We start from the raw sequence: 23,495 nt of genomic DNA, 5'->3' as shown, positions 1-23,495 counted from the left end.
AGTAGTCTAACTTCTGGGTCAGCTTGGTATTACTAGCCTTTCCTTTGAGAGTTACTGAGATTTTCCTCGTTCGTTGTACATTGATTAATTTTGAATTGTATCTTAGACATTTTGAATATCGTGTTAAGAGACTGTGGATCCTCTTAAGAGTGGTGAAGAATGTTTTTTGTTGTTCTTGTTTTTTAAGGAAGCTATTAACATGGCTTAGACCACAGGTCCCAACCTACCTTCTTTGGGCTGTGGTTGTAAAGCCAGTTTAGTTTTTAAGGCTTTTGCAGTGCCATTAGGGTCAACCACATGTATGAACCACCCAGGGGCCATTCAGGAACTTGGAAAGTGTTCTATACCACAGTTAAGTCACAGGCTTTTGTTATGCTGCTTTGGGTCAGTCCCTTATCTGTGCAGCCTGGGAGTGAGCCCAGACTTTCATCCATAAATTTAAGGAACCCCTTTCTTGAGCTCCTTCTTCTTGGATATCCTTTTCTCTCCCTTACCCAGAGTCCCATTTTTTTGGTGTGATGGATAGTAAGGCAGGATGTAGCGTCCTCATGCTATCATACATTTTTCATGACTGAGACCACCTTGGGAATGAATCAGCGAGAAAAAAAAAGTGAAAATAAAAAGATATTCCCCCAAAAGAGTCTTCAGATAACAGAGATCCCTTTCCCCAGTTCTTATGATCAGAAGAAGACTTTTTTCTGAGTTTTAAGTGCTTAATAAGATGCCACTGTCACAGCAGTAAGGTAGTTCATGACGAGGATTTGCCTTGGGGTCAAGACAAGAGAGTAAAAATCATTAAAAAATGAAATTTTGCCTTCTCCCAAAGCACAAACACTTTTGGTCCTACAGGACCCACTCTTCCTTGTCCTCTAAACAGAAGAAGAGAGTTTTATCTTGGATTTATTACTGTCCATGCACACTGCCTTTCTCCAGGATTCAGGCTACCCTAGTGTCTCAGCTCGGAGAAGGCAATGGCAAGCCACTCCAGTACTCTTGCCTAGAAAATCCCATGGATGGAGGAGCCTGGTTGGCTGTAGTCCATGGGGTTGCTAGGGGTTGGACACAACTGAGCGACTTCACTTTCACTTTTCACTTTCACACATTGGAGAAGGAAATGGCAACCCACTCCAGTGTTCTTGCCTGGAGAATCCCAGGGACAGGGGAGCCTGGTGGGCTTCCGTCTGTGGGGTCACACAGAGTCGGACACGATTGAAGTGACTTAGCAGCAGCAGCAGCAGCAATATCTAAGCTAAAAGACACAGGAGGAAAAAAAAACCAGGAAACTTAATACGTATGATAGTTAATTTTGTATATCAATTTGACTGGACCACAGGGTGTCCAGACATTTGGTCAAACATTATTCTGGATGTGTCTGTGAAGACACATTTGTTTCCAGGCCCTGTTGCTTTGTCCCTCCTCACTCTGCCACCAACCCCACGTTTAGGAGCTCCTGTCCTAGCTCAGGCCCTCTGTGTCTCCCCTGGAAAATTGCATTACTTTCCTGGGAGTTCCCTGCTTTCCACTCTCATCAGACACATGGTTTTTATAAGGAACTTTAAAAGGCTCAAATCAGACTATGCTATTTGCTTGGATTAAAAACCTTTAGTGTTTTCCCTTCACCTGTAAGATGAAGTAGAAGCTACTCATATGACAAACAAATAACAACAGAACACCCCCAGGCCCTTGCCACTGCTGGCTCCTCCAGCTTCATGCTACATCTGTGCTTCAGACACAGCACTCCCTGCATCTTCACAACCTGACTTCCTGACACCTTTATGTGTCATATCATCATGACAACTCTCTCTCCCCTGCCTCAACATCATCTTACCAAGGCTTCGAGGCAAAGTGGGATGCTCTGTCCTGGAAATGATCTACTGTGTGCCAGACACTTGCACCTATGTTACAGTCACATTTAATTCTCACAACAATGCTCTGAGTACAGAGCAGTGACCTCATTTACAGACGAGGAGGTTGATGTTCAGAGATGCTAAGCAACTTGCTGAAGACACACAGCTACACTTATTACAGTGAGAAATGGCAGAATCAGAGACTGAACCCAAATGTCTGGTGCTCTAATTATTGACCCACAGTCCTTTCTGGTTCGTAAGGATTAGATTTGAAACCTGGCTCTATTCTTCACTTGTTTTATGACCTTGCTGTAAGTCGCTTCCGCTCCCTTATCCTTTATTTCCTCATTTGCAAAACAAAATGATTGTACTCAATGATCTGTATGCTCCCTTCCTTCCTGAAGACATATAATACCTTGCAGTGTCCACATAGCCCCGGACATTCCTTTATTCCTAGGCTTCCCGTGGAGAATAGTCAGTTCTCTAATGATGATCCCTAGTCAGCAGAAAACCGATGCTCCTCTCCCAGACTCTTTCAAGTATTCACACCGGTCTCTGAACCAGCATGGAAACTCCTCCAGAGGTCTGCATGTCTAGGCTCATGCCTGGCTGAGTGTCTCTCTTCCTGAAGCCAAAATCCCATTAGGAAAAGAAAGATGGTGAACCCCAACACAACATTCTCACGAAATTACACTAATTTGTGCTCTCTCCCTGAGCGACCCATTCAAAGCCTCGGTAACCTCACTTGTAAATGGGCGGTGGTCGTCTGTAGACCTTGTAGCTCTAACCTTCCAAGATGCTGGAACATTACAAACCACCTGAGGCAAGAACTCACTAATAGAAAAATGAACCCTCCCACAAAGGCCCATGCTCCTTGGGAGAACCCATACTTAGCCAATTCTAAGAGTCTCTGGAATAACTGGCTACTATCCCAACTTCAAGGTCATCCTGGAGGGAAGGTTCCCAAAAGACCAGGAATTTAAAACTGAGGCGAGAAAGGAAGGAAGGGAGTAAAATAAAGTTCTATCCAACCAAGTGAAGACATTTAGGATGGTGGTAGAAGAGCTGCATGGATTTCAGAGTCAGATGGGCTTAGATTCAATTCCATCACTAACTGTGATCTTAACACTAACAGTGTAAATGCAGGCAGGCCACTGAATCTGGTGTCTTCATCTGGTTAAAAAAAAAAATAGGCTCCTCTTTCTTACTCACAACTCCTTGTGAGATGGTGTGTAAAAATGGTTATCTAGCATGGTAAAGGTGTTCCAAGTTGCCTGGTTTTATTCCTCTGTGTTTTCTTTTTAAAGACAATCAGAGACTGCCAAGAAAACACAAAGAAATTGAAGGCCAGATGTTTTCAGGCAAACACATCCATGAGAAACACACTCTGGGAGCATCCTGAATCACAGTATCCTAAAACTGGAAGTGACTCTCACAGTGATCAATTACAGAACAATTACACCAGATTTAGTATTCTCTACCGGCCACCATTCACCACTGCTTGAATCTGGCACTGATCAGGTGCTCACTGCTTTCCAGAATGGGCTGTTCCTAGTCAGAAGTGAGATGAGGTAAGTCACCGAAACTTTGTCAGATCCAATGGTTCTTCCAATAACAAGGCCCCTCTGTCTCTTCCTTTACAATCCAGTCGTTACCAAACTATATTATTATTCCACTGAGCCTTTGTTCTTGCTGTTCTCTTTCCTGGGGACCCTCCCCAATCCTTACCCTCTTCCTCTGCTAAAGAGACTCTTATTCATCCCTTGAGGGGCAGTTCAATCCTCACCATCTCTGAGAAGTCCTGCATGAGCTCCCACCCCAAGCTAGGGTGGGTGTTTCTCTGTACCTCCAGCTCCTTTTACTGAGCATTCAACTAAGTGAAATAATCTGTTTACATATTGGTCTCCCCCCCTGACCGTGGTTCCTCAGAAGCAGGGACATTACCTTACACATCTCTGTATCTCCTCCAGCAGAGCTTGGCTCAATGAACAGAAGCTGTCTGAGGATATGAGTCAGCTAATCACAGCCCATCAGGCCTCCCTGTCCATCACCAACTCCCAGAGTTCACTCAGACTCATGTCCATCGAGTTGGTGATGCCATCCAGCCATCTCATTCTCTGTCGTCCCCTTCTCCTCCCATCCCCAATCCTTCCCATCATCAGAGACTTTTCCAGTGAGTCAACTCGTCGCACAAGGTGGCCAAAGTATTGGAGTTTCAGCTCTAGCATCAGTCCTTCCAATGAACACCCAGGATTGATCTCCTTTTGAATGGACTGGTTGGATCTCCTTGCAAAGAGTCAGACACGACTGAGCGACTGAACTGAACTGACTGAAAGGGGCAGAAAGACAGCCCCATGTAGGGCCAGCAGTGGCTGCATTGTGTGGGGAGGAGCTGCCCAGGGTGCCCATGTGGCAATGATTAGATTCTGGATCTGGCTTCCTGAGTAAGAAGAATTGGAGAAGAAAGGATTTCATTTCAAAAATGCTCTGGGTTTTTTTTGGTGGGGGGGGGGGATTTATGTCTGTCTGCACCAGCTGAACTCGTGGAGAAGCCTGTTGAAAGCTTCACATCAGACTTTTCTTTTCTCCTCCTATAAACAGTACCCAGAAAATTGATGGAATACTGGACACATGTCTCCACTGAACTGTGCTCCAAGAGCAAGGTGGGGACTGTTCTTTGGGGATTTTTGGAACAAAACAACATGGTGTAATGCATTAAGTTGTAAACAAGTTATTTGGTACGTGGGAGAAGGAGGGGTGGTTGTTCTGCCAATTGATGTACTTGACCTTGGTCTAGGTGCTTTCTACAGGGCAGTTGGCAACATACCTGTGAGGTTAGGGATCACTGTCTATTTTACACGTGGAGAAACTAAAGGTCTAGTGGTTAATTAAATAATTTTCAACTCATCCAGCATCTAAGAGGGGACCAGTCTAGGTATAATCCCCAAATGTATGCTTCTTTATAGTCCCATTACCAATGATGCAAATTCTGTAAGTTACTTACCAAATATCCATTTTCCCCTTTGTGCTTAGCATAGAACTTCTGCTCTCTGCTGGGCAAATTGCTGGGCAAATTGCCATCTACAATAAAGACAGAATTTCAGCCTCCATTAGGAGAGGCCATGGGCAAAGTTCTAGCCAATGATACATAGTCAGAGGCGGAAAGTGGAGCTTTCCCTGAAGCGTTTTCCCTGAAAACGGATAGAGTATGTGTCCTGTTATTTCTTCCAATTCTCCTGCTGCTAAGCTAGAACCAGATGTGCTATATGGAACTCCAGGAGCCATTTCAGACCTTGAGGTGATCTGGAGGATGGAAACCATGTGCTAGAAGGGGGAGGGGTCCCTGATAACTACGGAGGCTGCAACCAACTCTAGGCCTTCAGACTTCCTTTATATATCAGAGGAAATCCTTGTGTGTTTCAGTCTCTGTTTCTGAAGCTGAAACAACACTTGTGATGTCTCAGTTCAATCACAGATTCACTGTGGGACTTCCGGCAAGTTGTTTACATTTTGGATCTTAGTTTTCTCATCTGGGAAATAAGCCGATTGAACAAGAAGGGCATTTTCAAAGGTTCTTTCTAACATAAAGATACCAAATACACAGCGTAATCCTGGGCAACCAGCAGTGCTGGGTCCGTAAAGACAACAGAATAGAAGAGCCTTTCTGTCCCCAAGGATTTTCAAAGTAGTTAGAGAAGCAGAGCATTCATTCATTAAATCATTCACTCAGTGTGGTGGATACTGTGGTCAGTTGCCCGGCTGTCCCCTTAAGACCATTTTCCTACTTGCCAGGAATGTTGACTGCTGACAGTTCACAGCTGGCTTCCTCTCCCAGAAAGACCATCAGATGAAGGGTGCTGTCTCGAGCTAAGCTGTGCCTGCTTTCTATGAGCAACTCGTGTCCATCAGTGAATCGAGGTGGAAGGTACGTGAGTCTGGCCTCCTTGCTCTACTGTGACAACTTAGAAGGTTTAGTCCTGGGCAACTGCATTCCAGCTCAACTTCTGTCTCTACCCAATCCTGCTTTGCTTACTCCTTCATGGAGGTGGGGAGGGGTGTTCCCAGAAGCACCCACTGATAAACTTTGTATCTCAGAGTCTGTTTCCCAAGGCACACATCCTAAGGCTGTTGGTAGCAAGAATGGCTCTATCTACGATTTGGAGCTGGGTTACCTGTTAGCTGGGTTTCCCAGGTGGCACAGTGGTAAAGAATCTGCCTGCCAATGCAGGAGTTGCAGGAGATGTGGGTTCAATCCCTGGGTCAGAAGTTCCCCCAGAAGAGGAAATGGCAACCCACTCCAGTATTCTTGCCTGGAGAATTCCATGGACGGTGCAGCCTGGCAGGCTACAGTCCATAGGGTCGCAAAAGAGATGGACACGACTGAGTGACTGAGTATGCATGCACCTGTTAGCTGGGTCACCTGTCAGCTGGCTGGCAGTTAGGATACCATCACTGGGACAGAGAAAGTACGATAGCTCCTGGCATCCTGAAGCCCTGAAATTGGGAAGATTTTCACTCTTGGTGAGCTGGGGTAGGAAGATAGTGCAAGGAAAAGCACTGGCTGGTGCCATAGGTCAGACATTTGAGAGATTTGGGGGAAAGCTGCCATTATTAAAACTATGGAATGTGTTGACTTCACTGAGTACTATCAATGTATTGGAGAAAGGCTGCTGCTGCTAAGTCGCTGCAGTTGTGTCTGACTCTGTGCGACCCCATAGACGGCAGCCCACCAGGCCCCCCCGTCCCTGGGATTCTCTAGGCAAGAACACTGGGTGGGTTGCCATTTCCTGGAGAAACACTAGAAATGATTACTCAGTAACTTAAGACAAGGCGGGAAAGTCAGAGTCCTCCTTGGCAACATGTCAAGAGAGTCTCTTCTCCTACAGCAGGAGAGCAGAAAAAGCTGAGGACTGGGCCCAGGACATAATTGAAAGGGCAGCAGAGTTTCAGTAAAATTGTCATTTTCTACCCTTGTGTGACTAAGATCAGTATCCTGATTGGGAATGAGTGGGACCCTCAGACGTAGGGTGAGGACATCTGGGTTAAAACACTCGAGAGCCTGAGAACCTTGACACTCCAGCCCTGCCTGGACATTCTAGGCCACAGAAGAGACCTGATCTTCTCAATATGGACTTGTCTCTCTTGCTTACAAATGACTCGGAGGATTTTGGCGAGCCATAAGTCACAATAAACTTCCTATGGGCCTCAGAAAGAAAAAGCAGCACACGTCAGCTTCAGGACTTCCCCTCCAGGCCACCAGACCCAAAACGAGGATCAAGTCACACCATTATCCCACCAGAGATGTACTGGGCCTCCAGAAAAGATGCTACACCCTGAAGGAGCTGCAGGGCCGAGCCAACTGGCCTTGGCACATGCCAGGAGCTCCTGTGTGGGGATGGATCCAGGGGCAATAGGCAGTGGGATGACAGAGAGCTTATTGCCATGGGAGCACGCTCCCCTGACACAGGTTCTGACACCTGTCAAGGACCCTGACAGTCAATCCCGATGTGCTACAAGGGGATCTTGCAGACACTCACAAGAAGCCCCCACACAAAAGGCTCAGAGAGGTGGGCCTGCTGGGGTGACGAGCCACGGAAAGAGAACCTGAGCTAAGACCTTCAATAAACGTGCATTGAGTAAACCCTGTGGGGACAGGCGCTGTGATCACTTATTCACTTGATCACTGTGAACAAGACATGACCTTGTCCTTCTGGTATCTGTAAGCTGTGATTATGAAATAAGCGGACTGATTTTTAAAAACAAATTCACTCAGAAGAGACACTTCCAGGACTTCCCTGGCATTCCAGTGGTTAAGACCCCACACTTCCAATGCAGGGGTTGTGGGTTTGATGCCTGATCAGAAAACGAGGGTCCCACATGCAATGGGCCGCAGCCAATACTAAATAAATAAATAATAAAAACGTTATCGTGTTTTAAAAAAGCAGAAGAGATGCATCCAAATGGGTGTGACTTCTGAAAATTCTACTGGGAGACTCTAGGCTTCTCACTAATGTGGAGACAGATCAGGGGAGCCACAGGCACACTGACCTGGGGACAACTTCCCATCAAGTCACAGTTTAAACCTGTGTGACCTTGAGAAAATGTTTTAACTTCTCTGATTCTAAATTTTCTCATCTGTAAAACCCAGAAGATATGATCTCTGCCCTGGTGGGGTGTTGCCCTTTTTAAATTAAAATGAGCTCATATAAATCCCAAATGCCTAGTCCATTAAATGCATTGTACACTCAGTAAAAGCTGGTCCCTTCTCCCTCTCCTATGCTTCTGCCGTTTACTCTGCCAACTCCCTTCTGTAAAGTCCTATTCAGTGTTAGTTGAGAAGCAAAATAAGATTAGTCTTTCTTTTTCTTCCTTCTGTACTTTCCTCCCTTTCTTTTTCACGCATTTATTTAGCCAGTGTGGGCACTTGTTGTTTCCATCACTCACTTGTCTTCCTCACTTGGCTCTGAAGGACTTTTGGTAATTTTTACTCAGTGAGTGTAGCTGTATAGGGTGAGGATTTTCCCTCTAGGAGATACAGAAATCCATGACTAGGGTTCTGAAGCTGCTGGGAAATCTGGAGTAATAAAATATACCTTGATCTTCAGGATGTGATATTTCGAGCAGTCCACCCTCATTGTGATATTCAACCTACACATCAAAAATTAAATAGGAAAAGAATGGAGGGAAAACACAGAGCAACATATGCAAAGGTGACCTATCTCGTCTGTTTACTAACAATAATAAATACTGAGCATTTCCTGCGGGTCACACACAAACACTGGACCAGTGGATGGGAAACAAGTGTGCTTGTGATACAGCATCTGAGAACTCAGAGTCAAGTGGAGAAGCCAGGGCTCAGTGGTGGGGAAAGCCTTGTGCTAGGAGACAGAACACATGTCTTGGAAGTAATTCCCTCTGTGCAGAGGAAAGCAGGAGACTTCACATAGGCAGCTACCCTTGACCTGAGATTTCAAAATGAAATTGACAAGGTGAAGAGGATGCCACTTCAGGTAAAGGGAACGGCACATACAAGGCAAATGAGCCAGTTTGCTTAACTATAAGTTGTTCAGTAGAGGCTGGGACAGTGCAGGTTGGCTAGAGTTCAAAAAAGGCAGACAAATCACACAAGGACTGTCTGCCCTGGCTGGCTTGGTGTCACACCAGTTTAGGCCTGTTGTCCTGACATTATAATAATAACACTCCCTTTTGTTCTCCAAAATATCCCTGTTTGATCAATAAGTTGTAGAGTCATCTGGTCTTAAGCAGGAGGGGAGTACACTCTAGCCTGTGTTTTGAGTGATTGCTCTGACTGCCAGGTGGACAAACTGGAACATGGAGGCTCCACAGTGGCCTTTTTAGGTCTCCTTATCTCATCCAGTCCTGGCACTCTCTGATCAAGACAGCTCTGGACCAGACACTGCTCCTAGAAGAGCACCAAGTATCTTTTACTAATGGATAAATATCCAATGAGCCCACAGATGTGACAGAATAGATAGCAAGGTAATACTTCTGTGGCCCATCCTCTGGCCAGGATTCCTGAACAAGGTGGATCTGGACCTTGACCTTGAAGGACAGGGAGGATTCCAGTAGTCAGAGGCATGAGGCAGATGTGGTGTGAGCCAAGGTGTGAAGGTAAAGATGATCAGGGAGTACAATGAGGATACCTAAGAACCCTTATGTAACGTGTCAGCAGCCACAACTGCCACCCAGTCAGATTAACAGTTTACAAGCATTTGGTCTTCTGTTATTTCTCCAGTCTCCCTTTCTATCCCTCGAAATGTGCAGGGCAGTGTGTTAACCTGTGTATTCCCAGAGCACTGGGAGCAGAGAACCAGGCGCCTTCCCACCTGCCCAAGGGGGCTCACTATACGGTCTGCCTTTCTCTCTACTCTGGGCTCCCAGGACTGACACTTGTACTTTTACAGCTCCAGGGCTTTGAACAGAGAAGATAGTCAACAGGGTTGGCAGAACGATTGACCAGAGAGAAAGAAGTTTGGAAAGACTGAGTGATTTGCCCAAGATCACCTAGGGAGCAGGTTCTGGCACTGGAGCTTGAACACAAGACTCAGAACACTGTTTTTGTCGTGGTACCATGTGGCCAAAAGTACTCAAAACATAGACCTTAGTGTTGTGAGACATCCCAGTTAGGAAGTGATCCTAACTACACACGGTTTACATCTCTCAACCTCTCTTTCCAAAGGGGCCCTCCCCTCTTTGCATCTCTGGGTCTTCGTATGTCCCTCAGCCCTGCATGACCTTCCCCTCTATCTCTCCATAAAGTCCCCTGCATCTTTCAAGGGTCAGCCAGAACGTCCCTCCTCTATAGTACTGTTTCCACCTCCCTGGCTGAGTGGGTGGGTCCTTCTCTGCCACAACTCCATGCTCAAATGGCAGGTTATCAGCTAACAGATAGATTGCATTGTATAGTGGGCTATTTACAGAGCAGAACACCTCTCAGGGTCTGCCTTCTCTGACACTGGGAGCCCCTAAGGGGACAGAGGCTGGTAACTTACTTATCTTTGTGTCCACAGTACCCAGACTAACTCCTGGTCCATTGTAGGCATCTGATGAATATTTCTTCCCAGGTGCTGCTAGTGGTAAAGAGTCTGCCTGCCAATGCAGGAGATGCAGGAGACGCGAGCTCGATCCCTGGGTCAGGAAGATCCCCTGGATTAGGAAATGGCAACCCACTCCAGTATTCTTGCCTGGACAATTCCACAGGCAGTGGAGCCTGGTGGGCTACAGTTATTGGGGCCACAAAGAGTTAGACACAGCTGAGCGACTGAGCACAGGGATGAATATTTGTTAAATGAAAAATAAATGAATGAATGTGCTCAGCTCTTATCCCAAGCTCTCACTGTGATCATATACTAGTTATACCCTTACCTTACCTGGTTTTCAGTTGGGTACAGCTCACTGGAGGTCCCAGCCAGATATCAGAGGCAGAGAGGGAAACAGGTGAGCTGTTTATCCCCCTCCCTTAATTTCAAGCTTAGAAGATTGTGTGTTAGTTTGCGAGGGCTACCATAAGAAGGTAGCACAGACTGGGGGCTTAACTGACTTGATCTTCCCCCAGTCTTGGAGGCCGGAGGGCCAAGATCAGGATGTCAGCAGAGGGGCGCCTTTCGAGGACCCTCTCCTTCGCTTGTAATTACCCTTCTCTCTGTGATACCACACGATCTTCCCTCTGTTTTCATTTGTGTCCAAATCTCCTCTTCTTATAAGAACACCAGTCAGATTAGGGCCCACGTGAGTGACCCCATTTTAATTTAGTTATCTTTTTAAAGGCCCTGGCTCCAAATATAGTCCTATCGTGAAGTACAGAGATTAGGTCTTTGACACATGAGTTTTTGGGGGGACAAGATTCAGCCCAAACAGAACTGTTGTAAGTGCCTAGATGCCAGTCCTTAATCCTTTTCACACCTCTATAATAGTATCTTCATGCCTGCTTAGTTTCTCAGTCATGTCCAACTCTTTGCAACCCCATGGACTGCAGCCCACCAGGCTTCTCTGTCCATGGGAATTCTCCAGGCAAGAATGCTGGAGTAGGTGGCCATGCCCTCCTCCGGAGGATATTCCCAACCCAGGTCTCCTGCACTGTGGGTGGATTCTTTACCGTCTGAGCCACCAGAGAAGCCCTGGTCCTTAACCCTTTCCACACCACTACAATAGTATCTTCATATGTGCTATTTAATTTGAACCCATTACAAGTGTGCTCACTGTTTTCTGGCAGGCCTCTCCTGGATACAGATATTGGTAATATGGTAATAAGCCATACCGTGGGAATAAACCACTACAGCCTCTATAAAGTTCCTTGGGAAAGGCAAGGTTTAGTGCTAAACCCCCAGGAGAAATGTAAAGCCAAATAATGAGCCCTTCCTTCTCTGTGCCTCATTCTCCCCATCTGCAGAGTGGGGCTGTTAAAAGTAGTCCCTTCCTATGACCCTTGTGAAAGTCCACTGTGATAAAAGGCGGGATAGCTTTGCAGACTGGAAAGAGCAATGAGAGCAGAGGTGTACGGAGTCCACAGGGTGGACTCACTTCTCCGGGAGCAGAGAACAGCTCTGAAATTCTGGATTCCCATGTCAAGAACCTGCTGATCAAAGCTGCAAAAAGGGGAGGGACATCCAGGAAGAAAGACTCAGCTGCTAGCGAGAGAGGAGAGTGGGGTGGGGCGGGGCATTTTTTCATGGTCCCTAGTCAAGCAGGCCTCTTGTCAGGATAAATTCTAGACTAAGGAAAAGCCTCTTTCTTCCTCCTTGGTAATCATGACCCACCTCATGGGCTTGCTGAGTATCTGTGGAAAACAGTTCAGGCAGAGATCCTGGATACATCTACTTATGATGATGTTGACATAGAGAGAACCAGTATGTTCATGCAGAGGCCATGTTCTCTGTTTCTACAAACATCTCCAATGTGAGAAGAGGCTTCCATGGGTCCATGGGTACAATTTATAGCTTGCTCCATGCCAACATAAATTAAGCCTGCATACCATCCTAGTGAAATAATGCAGATGGTTGCTTTGGGGTGGTGAAGACCTGCAAACAGTGTGGATTCCAAGGCAACTCAGTTCTGTACCTTGTGATTTGGTTAGCTTTCATCTTTGGGAGCAGAGAGGGTCAATCTGGCCATGTAGTGTGGCAGAAAGGGTGCAGGCTTTTGACATTAGACAGTATGGGCTCACGGCAGGTGTAGGGTCATGTTTTGATTTAAACTTTAGTTTCCTCTTCTGTAAAACCAGACTAACAGAATTGTAAAATTCTGTAATTTTGTAGAATTCTGTAAAACCAGGCTCAAAATATCATTGGGGGTATTAAATGAAGTAACAGGGCCTTGTACTGCTTTGGTGATAGTCATCTTTGTTTCTCTAAGCTCCTGTGTTTTGTTTCATTTTTGTAATGTCTTGTCATTTTAAATTGGTCTCTGAGTCAGCAGAAGTCAAGTCAGTTATAAGCCATGAGCTCTAAACGAACTCTGAAGCACTTTCCATGTGCTTGGAGACAATGAACAAGGCCCAAGTCCCAGTCAGAAGTTCTGTCTGGCAAAGCATTGAAGACCAAAAAGCCTTTTCTTTTGTACCATCTCCCTTAGATGCTAATTCCCATAACTATCTTTGCATGGGGACAGGTAGTTTTACCTGCATCTATAATAATTATTATAGAATAATAAAATGGAATAATAATTTAGCAGCAAGAGAAGTCGGGAGCAGCCCATCACATTGCACAGCTTAGGGATTAGATGGATTCAGGGGCCACTAGAGATCCTTGGCAGATTCTAACATTTAGAGTTGTGTCAACCACTTTCAGACAACCTAATTAAGGCTGAACTGTGTACTTCCTCCAGATACATGATTTTTGTTTGTTTTTTTTTTTTTTACTAACTATATGGTCTTAGGAATAGCAGAAAACACACATGGAGTGCTTCTAATGACTGAACTTGTGGAGTGTTGTGTTGACTAGATTTGGAAGAGCTGACTTTGACCCCTAACTGCTACTCACTCACCATGAGGCCTTATGCAATCATTTTTGCACTCTTGACCTCAACTTCCTCACTGGCAGAAAAGAAATATCATTCCAATCCTAAGTAACTCACAGAATACAGGGGAAGATCCAATGAAAAGGTGAATGTACAGCAGTTTATAAACAGTGGCCACGAGGCATCTCAATTTAGCAGAGCTGCCAAAGAAGGCTGCTCTCTGCTCCACAAACCTCAGCCTCACCCCTACTTCAGCCAATGGCACCAGTGTCCATCTGCCCCTTGAGATCCTCACCCACCACGTGCCATTCAACAGTCAGCCTTCAACTACTTCTCTGGATGTAGCATTATCATTTTTAATTCTTATATACTTATTTTAACATATTTTCAAACTTTTATTTTAAAATAGTTTGGGGGGGTTTCCCTGGTGGCTCAGTGGTAAAGCATCCACATGCCAATGCAGGAGACACAGGTTCAATCCCTGATTCAGGAGGGTACCTCATGCCGTGGAGCAACTAAACCCATGCGCTGCAATTATTGAGCCTGTGCTCTAGAGTCCAGGAGCTGCAACTACTAAAGCCCATGCACTCCAGAGGCTGTGTGCTGCAACAAGAGAAGCCACCAAAATGAGAAGCCTGTGTACCACAACGAAAAGTAGCCCACGTGCACCACAGCTAGAGGAAAGCCCAGCAGTGAAGACAGCACAGCCAAAATATATAGATATAAACTTTTTAAGTTAAAAATAAATAAATAAATAATAAAATAGTTTTGGGGACTTCCCCGGTGGTCCAGTGGTTAAAACTTTGCCTTCCAGTTCAGGGGGTGTGGGTTTGATCCCTTGTCAGGAAGCTAAGATACTACATGCCTCCTGGCCAAAAAAACAGAACATAAACAATGGAAGCAACATTATAACAAATTCACTGAAAACTTTAAAAAATGGTCTGCAGGAAAAAAAAAAAAGAAACAACTCTTAAAAAAATAGTTTTCACTTAACAGAAATGTTCAACACATATGAAATATCTTAATGTACCCTTCACCTAGATCTTTAAAATGGTGACATTTTACTGAGTGAGCTTTCTTTCTAAGATTAGGTAGGTAGGTAGAGATACATAAGAGACAGAGAAGATACAGAAATAAAGACACGGATCTTGCTCCTTCTGGTCATTCAAGTCTCAGTTGAAATACCACCTCTCAAGGTCATCGTCCCTGACCATTTAATGGTCTCTGTCACACCATTGGAGTTGCAGTTCTCAATAGTGTTGAACTCCAGCTGGTGTTGTCCTTAGCTGTTTATTTACTGGTTACCTCCCTGCCTCCCGCACTAGGATGCAAGCTTTATGAGGGAATTGGCCTTGGGTGCCTTGCCTTGTTCACTGCTGAATCCTCAGAATAGGCCTGCACAGAACTGGCACTCCCTCTCTGCTGAATCAGTGAAGTGGGGAGTCGCTGTGTCTGGCCAGTGGAGGATCCAACTTTAGGCACATGTTGTGGTCTCCATGTTCAAGGTCAAGATGTCCTCCAGGGCCTACACCAGCTGCAATATAGTAATAACTGTAAAATAACCTACACCCTTCACTTGTTCCATTATTTTGTCATAGGAGAGGATTACTTAACACACAGCTAACATTTTGGTGTAAATCTTTTGAGAAAGAGAAAGAAAACCAGACCAACACACATAGACAGGGGAAGAGAGATCATCATACGAGACGATTGGTTTACGTATGGGCTCTGGAGCCAGACTGCCTTGTTCTCATACAGGTTCTGCCACTTCCTACTGTGTGACTTTGGACAAATTACCTAAATACTCTGTGTCTTGGTGCGCTTATGTGCAATGTCTGGATAATAGAAATATCTTCTTCATAAGCTTGTTGTATGATTAAAGGTATTAATGTATTTTAAATGCCTCGAGCCATGCTTGGCACACAGTAAGTGTTCAGTGAATGTCAATGTAATATGTATTACATAACCAAGAGCCGATAGTACTGCTTACAGCCAGCTTTTCATTTGGCAAAATATCCTGAATATTCCATGTCAATAAATATAAATTAGTATTTTTCATCACATAGATGTACCCTAAGTCTCCTAAATTACCCCCATTGCTAGATATTAGCTACCAGTTTTTCTCTACTATAAACAGCATTGCATTGAACATCCTTGCACATGTATCTTTACACACATCAGCAACTATCTCTTCTTGTTGTGTCTCTAAAAGTAGAATTACTGGGTCAAAGGCTGTACATTTTTTCTGACCTGAGATATAGATTCCAAGCGGCTGAAACAGGTTGTCCCAACAGAGGCATTTCCTTAGGAACCAAGTCCAGAGGCCGGGGCGGTGCCTAATCTCAGCCTTTTCCACACTGCCCTCTCTCCCGGGGCCAGCCGGGCAGCCGCGTCCTGCTGAGGCCACCGCAGGTTCCCATAATCCTGTTTACTTTGCTCTAGGCAGGAAAACAACCTGGATGTCCTCTCTTCAGGGGATATCAGAGACCTTTGCTTTGAACTTTATTTAAGAGAATAAAAACAACCACATGCTGCATGCCTGCTGTCTCACTGCTGGCCTTTCCTCTGTTCTCTGACTCTGACTCTGTGTTTATAAAGCATCTGGGTTTCTGGACCCTTTCCAATTGTGGCTTCCCCACCCATTTTCCCCGCAGAAACCCTTCTGTTTTTTACAGCCCAGTTCAAATGCCACTTCTTCCAGGAAGCCCTCTCCCCTTCAATCTACACATCCTGATGAGAGGCCAAAAAAAAAAAAAAAAATACATTTATTGTTTGGTCTGCTTCCTTGAATACTGTAGAATACCTTTTCTCACAAGCATGGAGGACACTTTTCTTTCGGAGGATCTAAACAGCCCTACTCATCCTCTCCCTTACTTTCTGGTGAAATACGGATCGATCATTCTGGGCCGGCAGGGGTGAGCAAGGCTAGTTCAAAAGGGGAATGGCCTGACCCTGGCAGGGGTTTTCCAAGATGGCAAAATAAACTGTAGTGGCTGCTGCTTCCAGAAGGAGGGACCTGCATCCCACTCCCATATAGCATTCTTCCCCCTCCCAAAGGGTCAGACACTCTGAGAATAAAAAGTCAAAAGACTGAACAGGAAGAGCTGTGGGCTCCAGGGGACTGCAAGGCAAGCTGCCCGTGGCATGGATGGAAGGGCACTGCCCCCTGTGAGTGTAGCACAGCAAGAGCAGAGCTAGGTTTTACAGGGCCTGAAGCATATACAATTTGGGGAAATTTCTCAAAAAAGAAAAAAAAATTACAAATTGAAAATGCCCATAGCTACTCCGACTCACCCAGCAGGGGAAGTGTGATGGAGGACATGGAGGTGGGTGGATGGAGGTAGTAGTCTTCACCCACTGAAGTTAAAATATCACACTTCTGAAAATTGTCTAGTATCTGACCTGCAAACACATTCCAGGGTCCCTCTAAGAGGAGTCCTGGGCAAGTGAGGGGCACTGAGGCTGAAACTTCATTAACATCACCCTCGTAGTTGGAACATCTTGGAGCTGAAGACTAGAGATGGGACTCTTCTCTAAACTCCATTCCTTATAAAACCCCAGGGTTTGGGGCAACCGTAAACTCATATGGGCTTCCCTGGTGGCTATAAAGAATCCACCTGTCATTGTAAGAGACTCATGAGACAAAGATTCTATCCCTGGGTCAGGAAGATCCTGTGGAGATGGAAATGATAACCCACCCCAGTATTCTTGCCTGTAAAATCCCATGGACAGAGGAGCCTGGAGAGCTATAGTCCTACAGTCCATGGTGTCACAAAAGAGACATGACTTAGCAGCTAAACAACAACAACTCATATAGCTGAGTAAAATTCCCTGCCAAATGCAGCAGAGTCAGATTGATTCGATTTAGAAGTACAGACAGCTCTTCGTATTCATGGGTTCCACATCTACCGATTCAACCAACTGCAGTAGATAAAAATTTTAGGGAAAAAAAAAATCCAGAAAGTTCCAAAAAGCAAAACTTGAACTTGCAACTATTTGAACAGCATTTACCTTGTATTAGCTATGGTAAGTAAGGTGGCATTAGTGGTAAAGAAACTGCTTGCCAATGCAAGAGACATAAGAGATGTGCATTTGATCCCTGGTTTGGGAAAATCCCTTGGAGGAGGGCATGGCAACCCACTCCAGTATTCTTGCTTGGAGAATCCCATGGGCAGAGGAGCCTGGTGGGCTATATATAATCCATGGGGTCAGAAAGAGTCAGAGGCAACTGAAGCAACTTAGCGTGCTCAAACACACAGAGATGATTACTTATACAGGAGATGTGTATGGGAGAATGTGTGGCAGTTACAGCATTTTGTAGAAGGAACGTGGGCATCCACAGATTTGGGTATCCACAGGGATCCTGGAACCATTCACCCACGGATACAGAGGGACAGCTGTACAAATAAATAGGATATTTCTTACATATACCATACTCAGGAAACATTTTTATTTAAAAAACAAACTACTGAGAAAATAACTTTCAGTGATTCTCAGACATGGGCATGATAAAACTTACCGCATTAGTGTGGTGTGAGGGTGGAATGAACTAATATACAAAGATCCCAGCATAGGAATCTCTTATAGAACATCTACTGGGTTCCTGGTTTTTGGGTGAGTACTAGTTGAATTCAACCAGAGCTTGTCCTCAGAACTGAGGCTAGTCACCCCAGAGTCTACTGCAGGGGGTAAGCTGGGCAAAACTGAGCTTTGCAAAGCAGGGAAGGGAACTGGCCTGGTGACTGTCAGCTCACAGACAAGAGAGGCTCACGTACACTGAGCCCGAAGTGTTCAGGGGTTGTCAGTCGGCTTCGGGAGCCAGCTGATGCAGCAGCAGTCTGGGCTGTGGGTCTGAGTGCAGGCTCTGTCTTGCTGTGTCTTCTCCAGCAAGCCATTTGCCCTCTGAGAATCTCAGTTTACACCAGGATCTAGGGAGGATGTCAGGAGGACTAGTTGAGGTAAATGCCCAGCACAGAACAGGTGTTCGATAGATGGAAATATATTCTGTGACATTCATTCCTACTCACATTGAGAGTCCTTGCTAAAAACCTCTCTCTGGGTGGCCATGTCTGAATCTTTCTTCTCTACATGAAGCAGAATCTGAGCACCAGTGGAAGGCTCAGGATACTTCCCCTTTAGTAATTCTACTAAATTCTATTTAAATGAAACAGCCTCCTGAAAGCAGAAAATGCAAATCACTTCCTCCTACTAGAGATATTTTGCAATGTCCCCTTTCCTTCATGTCTGACTGGATGCCTGGCTGCAAGGAGCCAGAAGGCTTCGATTTGGGAATGGCTCTGTGACACATTGTCCTGGCTCCTGTGCTCACTCAGGCCAGGGGGTCTTGCCTGAAAAGCCCAAGTCTCCTCTCCAGGGTTCTTTTCCATCGCCCTCCCCATTGCTTTCTTCTAATCGGCATCCGCCAGGTCACCAGGCAGCCTGCCGCCAAGCTGGCAGGCCATGCTCCTGTGATATTTGCTCACTCTCAGTATTTTGTCCCAGGGTGCCTTTCCCCACTCCTCCAGCTGTGCCTTTGCTGCAGCTTCTTCTCACGAGCACAAGCAATATCCTGATAATACAGGCGGGCACTGGATTGAGAGGCAGGAGGCCTCAGCTCTGCCAGCTACACACACAACTGTGGGATATCCCTAAGCATACACTTTTTCAAGTGCAAAATCACAGGGGCTAGACCAGATTGGCCCAAGGGGTCCCCTAGGGAGCAGTCCACACATCCCTCATCTTTCTGTTCTTGCAATTAAGGTCTCGGCTCACTATTCATTTGCGCATAAAGTTTAAACTTCAGCAGCGTGTGTGCTAAGACACTGCAGTTGTGTCCTACTCTTTGGGACCCTGTGGACTGTAGCCCACCAGGCTCCTCTGTCCATGGGGTTCTCCAGGCAAGAATACTGGAATGGGTTGCCATGCCCTTCTCCAAGGGATCTTCCCAACCCAGGGATCAAACCCATGTCTCTTACATCTCCTGCACTGGCAAGCAGGTTCTTTTCCACTAGTACTACCTGGGAAGCCCCCTCAAGCTTCACCGGTGCTCTTTAAATCTCTCAGTCATTGAACACTGGCTGAAGACCAGGCCCTATGCCAGGGCTAAAGATATTTAACTGAATAGCATCACCCTTACTCTGAAGCAGTTCCCGGGTGAAAACCAAGACTATCTAAAGATGATTAGAAAAGGGCTAATTGTTTAGAAAAGACACAGACCTGCCAACCACAGGCCCCTCAAAGGCCTGTCCGAGACAAAGAACCACACTGGTTTTCAGGATTGAGTAGGAGATCTCAGAGGTCAGAGAGTAGAGGGAAGGAAAAACAGCAAGAAGAGGAAATAGCGTGTGCAAAGCCAGTGCAGAAATTTAGAGTAGTTCAACATGGCTCCTGGGCAAAATTCACTGCTGAGCAGTAGGAGGGTCTAGGAAAGAGAACAGAGCACATGCCAGAGGATTCTGGACCCCAGACCTCCTCCTACAGAAGGAGAGACTCTGTTTGATGCCAGTTTGTGGATGTTTCCAGTGCCGTCTGATGTCAGGGTTCTCTCCAAGTCCAGAAAGCAGAAGCAACATCCAAAGACCACAGCCCAACTTAGCCTGAGCCCAGGACTCTCGGTTGGTTGCACAGCAGAATCTCTAAAATTTGAAGAAAACAGTCTTAGAAGTAAGACAAATATTTAGAGTTTTAAAAGCTCAGCCTACAAATTAGGAAGAATGGGAAACTTGAACGTCAGATGTACGACTTTGTTCTCTCTAATTTAAAGCAGACTTTGTTTTCTGGTGGAAGATAGATTGAAATTGTCCTGCCTGCTCAATAATATGGTGGAAACCACTTCTGAAGAGCCAGTGTTTTATGTTATAGGCAACCTAATTTAATAAGGTAACAGAAGGAGAAAAAAGTGACGTCAATACGGCTTTATCTGAGAAACAGAAGAAATATACTGCTGATTTGACTGAAGTTGTTCCAGTCTTAATTGTGGTAGAAGGGAAAAGTGAAATTTTTCTGTCTCCTGGTCCTCTTTGCTTTTCCCATACCCTGACTCTAATATAGTCATTCTGGAAAAATAAGAGCTTGCTCAGCAAAAAGAAGATGGAACTTCACTTTGCTTTCCTTCATCCTTCTTAAGGCAGGAGAGAACTGATATTTACCGAATGCCTGCTCTGGATCTCAATCTTTATCTACATTGAATGTTCACTGTAGGGCATAATTCCACAAAGAATCCACTGTTTTCTACATTTGAAAGCTGAGGCAACCAAGGCTCAGAGAAGTTGGATGAATCTGTTAAGGTCACTTTTTCAGGTAACGCTGTATGTGTGACTGACGGAGTGAGGATTGTGGTCCCTTCTTCTCTGACACTAAAGCCCATGATCTTTGCACTTGTCCCACTGCTTTCCAGTGATGCACAGATTTGGTTCATGGAGAGTGGCTTTCAAAGCAATGGAACAGTAGAAGTGCCATTTCACCATCCATTCATTCAGTAGATAATCACTGGGTACCATGGTGTGCCAGGCATTATTCTGGCACTGGGAATAAAGAGGCAATCCTCTTTCCTTATGTGATTTACACCCTATGAGTAGAACAACATGGTGAGTGTGAGCAAGGATTCAGGAGCCAGACTCCTGAGATCACATCTCAACCTTGCCACTTGCAAGCTGTGTGACTTTGGACATGTAACCTAACTTATCTGTACCTCAGTTTGTTCATCTGAATAGAGGGTATTTCCCTTAATGGTTGTTATGAAGACTGAATGAGCTGATATTTATATAGCATTTAGAGCATGTGAGTATTGTTAAATAAGTAATGAGGGAACATAGGCAACAAAAAAGTAAGATATGCAATATGTTGCATGATAGTAAGTATGAAGGCAAATAGTCAATCAGGGAATGGAGATAGAATATGTTAGTGGTCACTTTGCAATTTTGGGGTTGCTGCACTGACAAAGGATTATTTGAGCACAGACGGGAAGGACAACCAAGCAGTGCCTGAGCCTTTTATTGATGTTCAGAAGGCACCAAAGAATGCTGGGGCTCTATCTCTGATTCTTAATTGTGAAGGATACTTCCCCCAAATTATCAATTAAGGGATATGCTTAACAAATTGCATCCTTATATTGTGCTGTGGTATCAATTCGGTTCAGCCACTCAGTCGTGTCCAACTCTTTGCGACCCCATGGACTGCAGCATGCCAGGCTTCCCTGTCTATCACCAACTCCCGGAGCTTGCTCAAACTCATGTCCATTGAGTTGGTGATGCCATCCAACCACCTCATCCTCTGTCCCCTTCTCATCAGAGAAGATATCAAAATCCTCTTCTTATGTGATCTCAGAGACTGGTGAAAAGGCCCTGCACCTTGAGGGACAAGGTCATTTCTGGAATCGTCCTTTATAATAGCAACACAATTATTGTGTGTTGCTAAGTTGACTTATAGTTTATAAGGGTCATTTGCAGTCCTTATCTCATAGATAAAGGTGCCCCAGCTGGCTCCAGGGTCTGTACACAATTAGACCGTATTCTACCCTTGACTGTCTCCTGAACCACACCTGGCTGAAATCTTTTGGTCTTGGGAGTGGAATGGGCATGAATTTAACTGTCCCTTGAATGAAAACGATCATGGCTGGCCACATGTTTACTGTTCTGACCTTACGGAAAGGTGCCCTAAACATAGGGCACCTTTATCTATGAGATAAGGACTGCGAATGTCCCTTATAGGCCATAAGTCAACTTAGCAACAGACAGTAATTGTGTTGCTATTATAAAGGACTCTTTCAGAAATGACCTTGTCCCTCAAGGCGCAGGGCCTTTTCACTGGTCTCTGAGATCACATTAGAAGATGACTCTGATACCATCTCTGATGAGAAGGGGACAGAGGATGATATGGTTGAATGGCATCACTGACTCGATGGAACCTCAAAGGGCTCTTTAGATGCTACAATGCTTGAAGAGCAATTTCATTTTAGTTTATCCATCCTATGCTGTCTGAGAATTATCTTTCTTATGCTTCCATGGCCCATAATTTAGGGATATGTTTAACAATTCTCATCCTTATGGTTGTGATGTGGAGTAAAGAACACTGGCCTGGGAGGCTAAAGAACACTCGGCTCTGTCATTATCTCCCAAGTGTCTATGCGCATCACAACCTCTGTCTCTGGCTCTCATTTCTCTGTCTATAAAATGAGGACGTAGGAGGTAAACACACACACACACACACACACACACACACACACTCCACTCTTGATTTATGGCTTGCCTTCTCTGGACCAGGCATATCACACATATTATCTCAAAAAATCACAGCCATGTTGAGTTAGTATGGGAGGGGGTGGGAAGAGACAGAGCTGGCCTGGACATAGACCTGATTCCAGCCATTAAGCTGCAATGACTTAGGCTTTCTAAGAATCTTTGTAGGACTGTGACTCCCTGATTTTAGAACATAGGGCATTTTCAGCCTGGCTTTCTAGGGAATAGTCCCCTTGACTATCCCCTTTCTACAGCTTGAGTTGCAGATAAGTGCTCTTTTCCTTCAGTGTTGAGCTCATGGGTTTTAGCCCAGCTCTGGAGACCCTCGGGAAAAAGGAAAACACAAGGACAGATTGGCATGCAAGTGACAGAAGCTGTGAAGGCCATCCTCCATTTCATCATCTCCTCCCTGGAGGCAGACCAGACTAAACACAGAAACAGTACTTCAGAGGAGGAGCCAGAGGCCTCCCCAAAGTGACTCACTCGGCTTCAATGGAAGCCGGGGTCACCCGGGGATCAGAAGTTATCCTGACACCATCCTCGGGAAGTCCTTTCCCAGGGCAGTGCAGAGGGAGGATGGGTGATGTGGTCCCAGACAACAGTCACTCTGTGTGCGTGTGTGTGTGTGAGTGAGTGAGTGGAACAGCCTCTAATTCTCCACATCAACTCGGGCAGATTGCTTCCTCAATGATAACAGAGAGGGCACTGGAGCTGGTGTAGGGTTAGCAGGCAGCTTAGAGTTTGGGAGCGAGGCAGGCAGTGTTTGAACCCCAGTGCGGCCACTTGTCAGCGATGTAGAGGGTGCGAGCTTCCAATCAAAGCACTTGGTATATAACCTAGAGTTCCTTGGCTCCACTTTTGATTCTAGACTGGAAGACAAAGCACTGGGCTTTGCTCCACACTGACTGTGGGCCAATCAGCAATCACTTAACTCCTC

The sequence above is a fragment of the Moschus berezovskii genome, chromosome 4 (genome assembly GCF_049115385.1).
Source record: "Moschus berezovskii isolate FMDL1 chromosome 4, NW_MosBer_1.0, whole genome shotgun sequence".
NCBI classification, from domain to species: domain Eukaryota; kingdom Metazoa; phylum Chordata; class Mammalia; order Artiodactyla; family Moschidae; genus Moschus; species Moschus berezovskii.
Note: the sequence above shows the minus strand (reverse complement) of the source record.